A 12109-nucleotide genomic window follows, 5' to 3' on the forward strand; every position below is an offset into this window, starting at 1 on the left:
AGATCCCATCATTTGGTGCTGACTTCTCCTCCAAGCAGCCCTGGTCTCAGTAGGGTGCAGGGTGAACCTGAAAGGAGAGCAGACTCTCCATCAGACACACCCACCTGGCCTGCTGGGACAGCCGGCTCTGCCTGCCAAGACCCTGGGCCAGGAGGAGGGTGGTCACCAACTGAGTTTCCTGCCACTGTGAGGGACAAAGCATGGGGCCTGGGACCATCCCAATTGACCCCACCCGGGTAGCACTGTCACGTTTGAAGAGCAGACATGGGGCAAGGCTACAAAGTCTAGAGAAAAGTAAGGGGGAATGATGGTGAGGTTGGAAACGCGGTCCTGTGGGACAGCTGCAAGCCAGCCTGGCTCACGAGTCAGACGCGAGTGGACCACGGCTGAGCCGAGGCACTGGAGACGGATGGAAGGGTGCCGCACGTGCAGATCCTGAGTCATAAGGTGGGAGGGTGTTTGCCAATTCTGAGAATATTTTTGCAGACCCCGAAGCAAAGGTAAATGAGAATTCTAATCCTCGACTTAGACCTTGGAGGACTTGTAGGTCACGATAACCATGGTTTTGCAAAGCAGTTGGAACTGGCTCTTGGGTGGGTGCCTCTGCCTGCTCCTGGTTGGTTTTATACAGTTAGGACACCAATTTTCATGAAAAGGGAAGTTCATTTCTTGAACTTCTTTTTTTTGATACTGGGGATTGAATCCAAGGTTGCTTTACCCCTGAGCTAAGTCCACAGCCATTCTTATTTTTTATTTTTAAACAGGGTCTCACTAAGTTTCTTAGGACCTCACTAAATTACTGAGTCTGGCCTTTTTTTTTTTTTTTTCCTTTGGGGGTCATTAGCTGATTTATTAAGAGGAATCAAATAGTAGTAACATACAGTACTCCAACATTTTATTTTAACTTAAGACATTTAAGTATGTTTATTCACCAATCTTTGGATGTAGGGCTATGACCTTTTCTTTCTATATCCATCTCATGTAGATTTTCTCCACATATTTTAACATAATGTATAATAGAAAAATAAAGATCCTCTAATCCTTAAGCTCCTTACAACTTAAAAATCCTTGCACATTTTTAGTGTTTTCTTTTCCAGACTTTTTTTTTTTTCCCTTGGTAACATCTTTATTCTGAGAACAGGCTGACAGAGCAGTCCCTATCTGGGACATTGCTGGCTGATCCAGAGTTAAAGAGATCATGGCAAAGCAAATATTGGCTCTTAGGGCTTCAGTTCGAAATCACCAGCTGAGTCTGATTTCAAAGGAGTGGAAAGAATGATCTCTCTTAGGGGAAGAGGTTTCCCGCTGGGAGGAACAGCAGGTATTTTTAACAAGAAGGCAGTCTATCACAGCAATGCAGCGAGAGCACTTAGTGAACAGTGGAATCCATGTGAATAAGTTGCTCTTGGTCTGCCCAGAGTCTTGGTAGTTCAATTGATGATGGATCTGAGGTTGTGATTCAGGTGAACCAAAACCAAGCTCAGTGTTCTCTTCTCTGGAATTATTCACTGACATCTTTCTTTCCACATTTTACTGCTCAGTAAAACATTCATTTATGGAAGAATTATCAATCAACGTATCTGGCCTTGAGTCTGGCCTTGAACTTGCAATCCTCTGCCTCAGCCTCTGGAGTTGCTGGGATTACAGGCCTGTGCCACCACACCCAGATGTCCTGCACTGTTGTAAGTGGTGTTCCCTGACTGTGTGACTCACCTCCATAGGGATAGACTCACAGTCTTTACCTACCTAACTGACTTGTTAGAAGAGGTTCATGGAGAGGTTTTCAGCCCTGCTGCTTGTTGGCTCTCTGCGCTGCCTACACACCCGTGTTGGGAGCTCAAGGCTCTGAGGGAGCGGCTGTGGCTGTCCCAGCCTGACTCCTGACACACTGTGTGGGGCAGAGGAGTCACAGAGCTGCTCTGAGGCCTTCACATCTGTGCCTCGGCCCACTGCATTGAGACTGCAGCCGGGCCGTGCAGGGAGGTTGACCCAGAACCCTCCAGACGTGGTTTTATTAATGGGAACTAGGGATTTACTTCTGCTCCCTGTACTGCTTGGGAAGACATGTGCTGTGGCGTACGTGCACAGTGACCACGAAAAACAAAGGAGCTCACTGCTGGGTGAGCTGGCGACCTGGAGCCCTTTAGAACCCCCTTCCTGTGTGGCAGGTTGCAATAGCGGCCCAGCTCTTCACGCCTCCCTGTCCTGACTTCTGATGGGCCGGCTCCGTGCTGACCTGTGCTGGCCATGGGTGCGCTCCGGCTTGACAGAGCGAAGGCTTGGAAAGGGACAGGCTGGTCTCCACTTTCCCTCTTGGATCCCTGCCGACATGCGTGCCCTGCGAGGCAGGAGAGTCACATGAAACTCACATCAACTCGTGAAAATCACAAAGGCCACTTGAAAGCCACGCAGGCCATGGGAGTGGTGCTGAGGAGAACTGAGCTGTCCCGGTCAGGACAACTGCCCTGCTGTGACCCCACAAGCAAGGCCAGAAGCACGGTGCACCCAGCCCTGGGCCTCGGGAGAAGTGGCAAGGGCTTAGTTTTGTTTGCCTTTGGGGCGGGAGGGAGCAGGGTCACGCTGAGGGCCTCCCACCACCTGCCTCACTCCAGCTGCACCCCCCCCCCACCCCCGTGTTGCCTTCAACCAACAGCAGTTGCCGGCTGTGAGCAGGGCCTGCTGACGCGGGGGTGTGCTCTGAGGTGTGCCAGGAACCCACCTGTGTGGGGACTGTTTCTCGGGAACCTTCAGAGACCATGAAGTGTCAGGACAGCACCAGCCATTAGATCCAGGCAGAGCCCACTGCTGCGACTCTTCCCTGGAAGGTGGCCAGCGCCGGCTGCTGGGAGCCAGGGAGCGGCTCTGCCAAGGCTTCCGAGAGGACTGTTATCCCTGTAGACCTGGGGGGCTGTGCTGGGCACAGGCCCTGTGGATAAGCCCTTGAGCAAGAGTGAGTGAACTGGTGCCAGAAATCTGCCAGGTGGAGGAAAGGATTGGCTGTGTCGGGCTTGCTGGGGACAGGACCACATGGGCTGTGGAACAGTGACGAGGGTGGCACCTGGTGCCCACTGAACCCTCACCCGCACCGTCTCATTCAATTCTCATAGCACCACTATCAGCTAGGCAGTAGGAGCTACCACGGTCTCCACTGGACAAGGAAAACTAAGGCTCAGAGAGTCAGTGTCAAACTCAGGTGGTCAGAATTCAAAGCCGGGGCTCTTAATCTCTCTGCTTCAAAACTACAATACTTATTTTTTAAAGGGGCAAGAAAAGAAATCTAGTCCAACCCCTCATCTGGCAGATAGGCAGCTGAGAGCAGAGGTCTGTGGCACAGCCGTCCTCTGGCTCGGGCTGGAGACACTGGCCCTAGGCTCAGGCCAGACATCAGAAACTGGACAGAGCCGACTGGTTTTGTGAGCGTCATCCAACACCAGCCTCCACATCCAGGTGTGCTTCTTGTGGACTGCAGACAGGTTCCTCCCAGGCCCGTGACCCGGCAGGGTCTTCCTGTTCCGAGGAAGCGGTGTCTGGAAACAGTTCTTTTGCACAGAGTTGTTTGCTCGCATTTCCACAGAAGCACCATGGTGTTCGGAAGTCCCTGCTGAAAGCTTGCATGTTGCTCCCAATAAAACCCAACTAAAGAGCTTCCCCTCTGTCCACTCGTGGACAGAACACAGGGGACGGTGAGGCTTGCTGCCCAGGGAGCACTGTCAGATGAATGCTTGTCAAGGGAACCGAGATGCCCCTGTTATGCAGACCCACCGGGCACACGGGGCGCAACTCCACGGCACCAAGTCCTCCTGGGAATGAGTCATGCACACTTTTAGAAAGTAAAAACTGGTGTGTGCACTGCTTTCCCAAGACATCGCCTTATGACTAAAAAAATGCTTTTATGAAATTCAGACTTGGAGCAGTATTATCCTCGTAGGAATTGTCGCCCAGGGACTCTTCTACAGCAAAGGAAACCCATCCTCTGGCCAGGCCAGTTGGCTTCTGCGATTCAGATTTTAACACTTCACCAGGAGCCGAGGCTGTTTGCTCCCTCTCACATCCTGCCCCACGGTGGCCCACACCTCTGCTGACTGCAGCGATCTGAGCTGAGCAGCCCGAGGGCCACTCTCCTCCCTGCCTCTAATAACCAACTTGACGACTGCGGTGAGTAATTTCCTTACCACTTCTGTTGTTAACAGAGGCTAATAACGCCGCACCATCAAGCACAGCTACTGAAAAGGAAACTACACAAATTATGTCTTAAAGTTACCATCAAAAGAAATGCTTTTCTGCAGGAAACTTAACTGTTCAAGGCGTTTTCCTCGTCCTGCTTAAGTGACCGCTTCTCGGTTGGTGAGCGGTTGACTTGCCTCAGGATGGAAACAGCTGGTCTCATCCACGGTGCTTGCAGCTTGTTTGGGGGTGGCTGTAACTGTGGGAAGCCACTCCACCCAGATTCTGGAACCTATGTTGTCTGTGTCCTTGATGCTTAGGGTGATGGACAGTTAACCGGCCCAATACCCCCTCCATCCTATTCAGGTCGCAGGACTCAGACTGAACTGAGTATACCCCATTATATACCCCACTGAGCTTGTATACCCCACTCTATTTCTTGTGGGGCTCAATCGTTCATTCAGTCAGTCCGTCCGTCATGCACAAACATTCATTAAGGGCTTTTCTGTACCAGGCATTGTGCCAGGCCACGGAAAGACAGCTGTGACCAGTCAGGTGGGGTCCTAACCCTACGTCTGCCTTGAATCAAGAGAGGAAAAGTACCCAGGAATTCAACCCTACGTTATCAAGATGAATTCTAGAGCAAGGCCTAAAACAGGAGCACCAGCAGCCCGTGGAACGGCTGCCTTGCTCCACAGTGATTCCCCAGTGAGTATTCTAGATGGATGGATTCAGGAGGCACCAAGTCTCGTGCTATGCCGATGTGTGTTTTGTGAGCTTTCCCCCAGTTCCTGTGTCCAGGTGATCCCACTGAGGCTGCGGTGTGAAGCACTCCTGTGGTTCCAGTCACTCCTGAGCGCCCAAGGATCGCTGGTCAAGCAGATGCCACACTCTACCTTCTGCTGAGCATGTCAGCATCGTGCCCTGGGTCCAGGGGGTCAGCAGGCTGCAGAAGCAGGGAAAGGACACTCAGAACAATGGGAGGCTTTCTCCAGGGACCGCTGATCATGTCACCTTCACACAGAAAGACCGGCGTGTACTGATTTACTGGAGCTTGGCCTGTCTTCATAGAGCTGACATCAGCTAGAGAGACACAGATACACAAGGTTCAGTAAGTGCCTTACGATGACATAATGCTTCTATTTGTTGCCTTGAATAGCGAGACTGGTGCATTTTATGATGGATGCTGAATAATGAATCCTCAAGTCACAGTTACACAAATTCCTTGAAAGCAGCTGTATCACCTTAGCTCCTAATTTCCAGGCGGCTCTGTCACCGGTCAGTGACTAAGGTGTAGGAAACATCTCTTTTTGTTGTTACGTAAGGGAACACGTGGGCGGAGGGAATGAGGTCTGGGTGCATCCACCGAGTTGGACTGTTGGAAACTGGAGAAAGGACCTCTCAGCCCTCCCAAGCCGGGTTGTGAGATTGCTTAGAATTCCACCTTTGGGGCAGTCCACCCTCAAGGTGAAGTAAATTCTCAAGTAGCAAATTGACTCAGCGTGTTCCTAAGCCACAGGCCCCTGTGGTGACGTATGCTAGACACGTGTCATCTGCCCATTTGCTCTCCATGGGTGACAGAGGTGCCATGTATTTCCCCCGCCTCGAACATGCACAGAGTGGAAGTGTAGCCAGTCCCCCGCGTGGTCTTGTTCTGAATCATGCTTCTAACAATCGAGACGCTCTGTACCCGTCCTTCCTCAGCTTTCAACCTAAACTCTCTCCACCTCTCCACTGTAGTCTTTCGGTGAAAGTAAACAGTCCTATGTGACCCTCTTTCTCTGGCTGGTGCTTCCTGCCCCTCCGCAGGCCGGGGATGTGACGTGTTGTGAGTCTGTGCAGAAGTCAGCGGGGTGGTCACCCCTCCGACCTCGGCACCCCTGAGGCGTAAGCCTCTACTCAAAGGGGAGTCGAGCTCTGGAGGGGGCCGCCCCCAACCTTCTGAGGTGTGAGCCACAGAAAGAGTTTCTCCAGCATTCCTGAAAGAAGGCAGGGAACGGACTGCATGTTCTCTCATTTGAAAGCAGAACTTTCTTGTCAGTTTTTCACAAAAGACCAATGATTTTTATTGTAAAGAGAGAAGTTCCAAGGGCAAGTGGATACAAGGTACATAGGATCCTGAGCCTCTGGCTTACACGTCTCACCTGACACCAGTGATCTCAGCCGGCCTTGCGCCATCCCCCAGTCAACCCACGCCGTTTGCAGAGCTCCTGGGCCACTCTCCCGCCATGGCAGCTGCACATCACCACTTAGAAGCACGTCCTCAGAAACGTTCAGTGACCTCTCTGAGCCCCTGTCCTCTCGCCTCTCCAGTGGGCGATAGTGGCACTTCCCACCGCAAGGTCAGGCGGTTCCTAGGCTTGGTGGGCTCTCGGTCGCCCTGGACGGGAAGAGGCAGCCCAGCCCCAGAGACCGGGCAGACTGTGAGGTCCAGGAATTCATGAAGGGCAGTGAAACCGGAAGGCCCTGGAGGACAGGCCCGGGGATACTGTTAGGCCCACTGGGGAGATGCCCGTGGACCCTGCTGTGCAGGTGGGCCGGCCCAGCCCCTCACACCCCGGTGTGGCACTGGGACCCCTGGGCTGTCCTTGCGATGTCAGCAGGGGTGGACGCTCAGCACCCTGGGCCTCTTTTTCCCAAACTCAGTCTCGCACAGGTTCAGTGTAAGACAGGCTGACGAGGACCGCTCGACACGACGGGCAGGAGCTGCGCCTCCCCTCCCCGCTCTACCAGTGCTGCCGGTCAGTGTCCAGCCCGTCCCAGCTCGCCTTGTTGGGGGAGCCTTGGCACCCAGTGGCACTGCATGGCACCTGCAGGGAGCCTTTCACTGTCTCCCGCCTCGGACCTCCCACCTTCTCATCCCAGCCCAGGCACCCGTGGCCACCGGGTGAGTTCAAGCTCTTGGAGGACACGCCATGAAGGGCACTGAGCCTTCATTCCATGTTAGTGTCTGCTCTTGAGGACTTTCGATTTTCCCTCCTTCCCTCCTTCCCTCCTTCCTTCCTTCTGTCCTTCCTTCTGTCCTTCCTTCCCTCCTTCCTTCTGTCCTTCCTTCCCTCCTTCCCTCCCCCCTCCCCTTCTCCTTCCCTCCTTCCCTCCCCCTCCCCCTCTTCTTCCCTCCTTCCTTTTTGGTTCTAGGGATGGAGCCCAGGAGTGTCTACCACTGAGTTACATCCTCAACCCTTTTTACTTTTATTTTGAGACAGGGCTTTGTTAAGTTGCCCAGGTTGGCCTTAAACTTGCATCCTCCTGCCTCAGCCTCCTGAGCAGTTATGATTACAGGCATGTGCCACGGTGTCTGGCAAGGACTTTTTTTGTTGTTATTTTTTGGTGCTAGTGATTGCACTCAGGGGCACTTACCATTGAGCTACATCCCAGTTCTTTTTTTGTTTTTTTATTTTTTTGAGACAGGTTCTCGCTAAGTTGCTTGGGTCCTCATTAAGTTGTTGAGGCTGGCTTTGAACTTGTAATCCTCCTGATTCAGCCTCCCAAGTTGCTAGGATTACAGTGTGTGCCACCATACCCAGCTTGACATGGACTTCTGATTCTAATGTCTTTTTCTTGAACCCCTCCCTCAGTTCTGGCCCAGGAAGCCTCTACAATAATAGATCTAATTAACTATTTTAGTGTGTCAACTATGAGCTTATAGGGAGTGTAAGCCGATCACACAGCTTTCTCTTCCTGGGCCAGTCAGGACCCAGCAGGTACGTGAAAAAGAGAAATGCTCTATGCTGGGTCCCACACAGAATGGGGCAAAGAGCTTCCTCCCTGGTGGAACCTTCTAGAATGCCTTGGGTGGTGTGTGGCACAGATGTTGGATGCAGGCCCTGCTCCCTCTCAGGGCCACTAGTGACACCCAGAGAGCGTCAGACATGGAGGCTAACGAAGGCCGAGAAGGCTTCCTAAAGACCCTCCTCCTTAGAGGCCCAGAAGGTGAGTGGTTTTCCAAGGCATCTGCTCCCCACGCTGAGCAGATATTGCCTTCTTACAAAGCTCCTCGGCTTCTGCAGAAAACCAAATATCATTCGCCTCTAAATCAGGAGAAGCAAATGATATCATTTGTTTTTCTGTAAAAGGATCAGGACATTTAAAAAGACTCTCTCTGCTCCTTAGAGTGCAATTCACTTACCTTCAGCAAACATGAAGAAGCAACCGGAAAGCTTCACCTATAAAAGACTGCCATTAAAGTGTATTTTGGCTTCACTGTATGAGGATTTGAGACGAAACAAACTAGGGTTGAGGAAAACAAAGCCACACAAAGGAAAGAGGAGAAGTCTGGTAAAGAGGAAGGAGGAACAGACCAGAGCAGCACAGAGCGGCACAGGAAGAGACCCGGGCAGGAGGCTGAGGCCCGCGTCCCCAGGGGGCGGCAGGCGGCTGTCCTCGTTCACAGAGGACACTGTCTGCTTCCCTCAGCCACCTTCAGCCTTACCCTCCTGTGGTCAGGTCCACTGTTGACCTGAACAGCAGGGACATGCATCGCCCAGGGTGCAGAGCTCGGCACACGCGCAGCCCTACGTTAGATCCCCAGCACCAAAAAGACCCCTCTTTGAACACAGCAGCAGCAGCAGGTCCAGGTCCTGCAGGCTGGGTGGTGCATGCCACGGAGGGCAGAGGTGCAGTCCCTGTCACTTCATGGCACTCCTGGGTGACATGTATCCCGACTGTGGAAGTAAGAGGATGGATTTTGCCGAATATGCGACACGAGCTGTGGTGAGCAACTGGGGTGTCCAGGGACGTCGCCGCCCCTCTGGGCATCTGCAGGTGCACGGCCCGCGGGTTCCCTTTGTAAGCACGCTGCTTTCCTCTTCCTCAGTTCCCTTTCTTTTTCTGTGCTGTGTCCCCGCAGTAACTTTTAAGTTCTGGATGACAGCTGGGGCAGAGGGGAGCGTTCTGCTGCCCTCCTTCCCGACAGGCTTCCGGCAGCAGGACAAAAATGCAGCTGGACCAGAGCCCGGGACTAAGCCCCGGGACTAAGCTGGCTTTTACGTGGTCAAGATAGCCGAGTTCCTGGTGGGCTTTGTCCATACCATTCAAGGCCCAAGTTATTGCAGGAGTCTATTCATTTCTTTCTCTTTTATGAACATAAAATACTAGAAAATTACTACCAGGTCTTACACTGGGCCAGGTAGTTCCTCGGCAGAGTAAAGGCGAGAGGGGTGCTGGACTGGTCAGTTCATGAACACAAACCAGATACACAGTTTAGATTTTGGATATCACCAGAAACAATGTTGCAAAAATCAACTTCTCTCCTCACCGCGAACCCTGTGTCAGGGAACACCTTGATCGGGGTCCAGTCCCTTCACGGGGTCTCTGCACAGTGGCTCTAACCCATGACGTGGCAGTGGGGGCAGATCCTGCGAGGACAGCAGTGGTCGGACTCTGGAGGCAGCATCCGCATCACCTCAGTGGTCACTTGACTTCTCTGGGCTTTGGTCTCCTAGATGAGGAGAGGAAGGAAAGATGGCCACGGCACCCATGTCCATGTTGTGGCTTTTTGATTGGTCGAGGTCTTTCCTTCGAAGGGGCTTCCTCTTCCCCTTGTAGGCAGCGGAAGTTCAGGCCTAACTATTTCTCAACTTAAAAGCTGACTTCAGAAGAGCCCTGCAGCCCAGCACAAGTCTCAGCCCAGCTTCCCTCTCCTGCACCTGGTTATGGGTCCCTGTGGTTTATGGAGCTACCGTGTACCCCGACCTGGAGAATCCATGCTTCAAGAATTCAAGTTCAATGAAACGAAAAACCCCAAACTGCAAGAAAACAACAGACCTATACACCGTTTCAGGATTCCAGAGTGCCTTGTCCCTCAGAGTATGGCACAAGATCGGCTCTGTTGTGTGTAAAACTTACGCATCATACCTGGTCTTTGTTCTGCAGCAATGGTGTTCAGGGCCCGGGAATCCTCTGCAGCACACGACGTTGTCTATAAACTGAGTGAACCATCTTCAACCACATATGCATTATCATATTTCAAAAAACGTGTGTAGGGGCCGGGGCTGAAGCTCAGTGGTAGAACACTAGCCTAGTAGGCACCAGGCACCAGCTTCAAGCCTCAGCACAGAAACAGAACAAAATAAAAATGTGTGTGGCTAGTTTTGTGATGAATTAAGTGTAATCATCTAAAAGCTCTCCTGAATCCATCCCGCCTCCTTGGCGCTGGAATTCCTCACTCAGGAGCAGCAGCAAGCAAACACTGCCATCTGTCTTTTTGGAAGTTAGATGGTTTTTATATTAAACTGGGGCCCACGACAGAAAACACAAGGTTCTCATTTATAATGGCATAAAAACTTAAGACCGCCATATGGCAAAAGATACCATAGAAAGAGTGGTTGGATATGTTTCCCAGGCCTTTAGTAGGAAAAGAGCCCTCGAGAGCAAGGAGAAACAGCTGAATATGGGGTCAAAGAAAAGGAAGGAGGCTCTTCACGGAAAAAGAAACCATGATGGCAACACACCAGACCTAGTGTAAAGGGACAGTGACAGGCTTCACCGGGAAAGATTAAGACTTTATGTAAAGAACACGCATTGTCCATGTCTCCATCCTAATGTCCTATCTCCACATATGATTCTGTTTCCATCAGTCTCTGCCCATCTATTCCTTCATTGTTTTATGCACCTAGGAAAACTGTCTAGAATGACATATGGTAAACTCTCAGGAGTCCCCTAGGAAGCAAAAATTAAGGAAGAACAGGGATTAATTTCATATTCTGCTTTTTCACTTATTTGTACATGTTGAAATCTTTGTTTCTTGACACACCTAAACAGATGAAGAACAGCAGTTTCTCAAAGAGAATCCTCACTCCTGGAAACAGAACTCTGATCTTGAATGTGAGTGCCTTCTGCTGTGGATTCCCCCCAGGAAGACCCTTCTGTGGCCTTTTGGGAAAGGCCAGGAGGGGCTCAGTGGACTCCTTGCAGGAGGACTCACCCACCCCCGCTGCTGGGCTGCTGTCCTTCCATGACCACATGTTGGGTGTTTCAGGGCCAAGCCTGCCACAACTTGCAGCTACCCTGGCCCCAGAGCAAGACCTGGGGGCAGGCTGGAGTTAGAGAGAATAGCACTGGTTAGAGACGGGAGGTGGGAGAGGCTGGGGGTGCGGTGGACCTAGGTCGAGCAGTGTGGACCTTCCAGCTCTTGTCTCCTGGTGGTCTGGTGTGAAGCACTCTGTCTTCAGCCTCCCTGGCCGGTGCCACAGGCTCCTAGCATGTTAGAATCAAGTCCAGAAGCTTCCTCAGAAAAGCCACTGTGGGGGGAGCAGGGGCAGTGAGCACCTGCCCCTCAGCACACTGACCTTCAGACTCCAGAACCCTGCAGTGCCCAAGGGCCTCAGCCACAGAGCAAGGGAGCGCTGTGGCCCAAGGCTTGGGCTTTCCACCGACCACAATGATTGGAACTGACCCTTGGGTCTCCATAACTCATTGGCCTTCTTGGAGTTATCCCAAGAGGGAAGACCCTGGGACGGAAAGGAATAACCTGCTATGAGGTTGTGATTCCGGATCTTTGTGTCTCGCATCTCGGGAGGCATAGCCCTTGCTGAGTACATACATGGCCATCAATACATCACCTGCACATGTTCTAGAAAACCATGCAAGTCAGTGACATCAGCAGTGCATTGAGTTCAGGGGAGGGAGAGAGGTTCCAGGAGTGTCCAGGTGGGTCTCTCCAAGGCACCTCGGCGAGTCCTTGGGACTCTTCTCCTTGGTTTTCCTCTCTCAAGCCAAACAGGTAAAAATATTCCAGTGGTTACCTGAACATCCTTGGAAAGTGGGAAAATGACCTTGAATTATTCTAGTGAAACTTCTTGGGAAATAAATGGCCACCCACCCAAGGTTCAACAGCCCAGAGATGAGCCATTGTCTGCCCATGGTTAGCACTGAAGCTCAGGAGACCTCCTTCCCCAGAGGTCACCATGGAGAACATGTAACCCTCCCCAGGAGCGGGCAGAGC

Source organism: Callospermophilus lateralis, chromosome 8 (assembly GCF_048772815.1).
Source record: "Callospermophilus lateralis isolate mCalLat2 chromosome 8, mCalLat2.hap1, whole genome shotgun sequence".
Lineage (NCBI taxonomy): Eukaryota > Metazoa > Chordata > Mammalia > Rodentia > Sciuridae > Callospermophilus > Callospermophilus lateralis.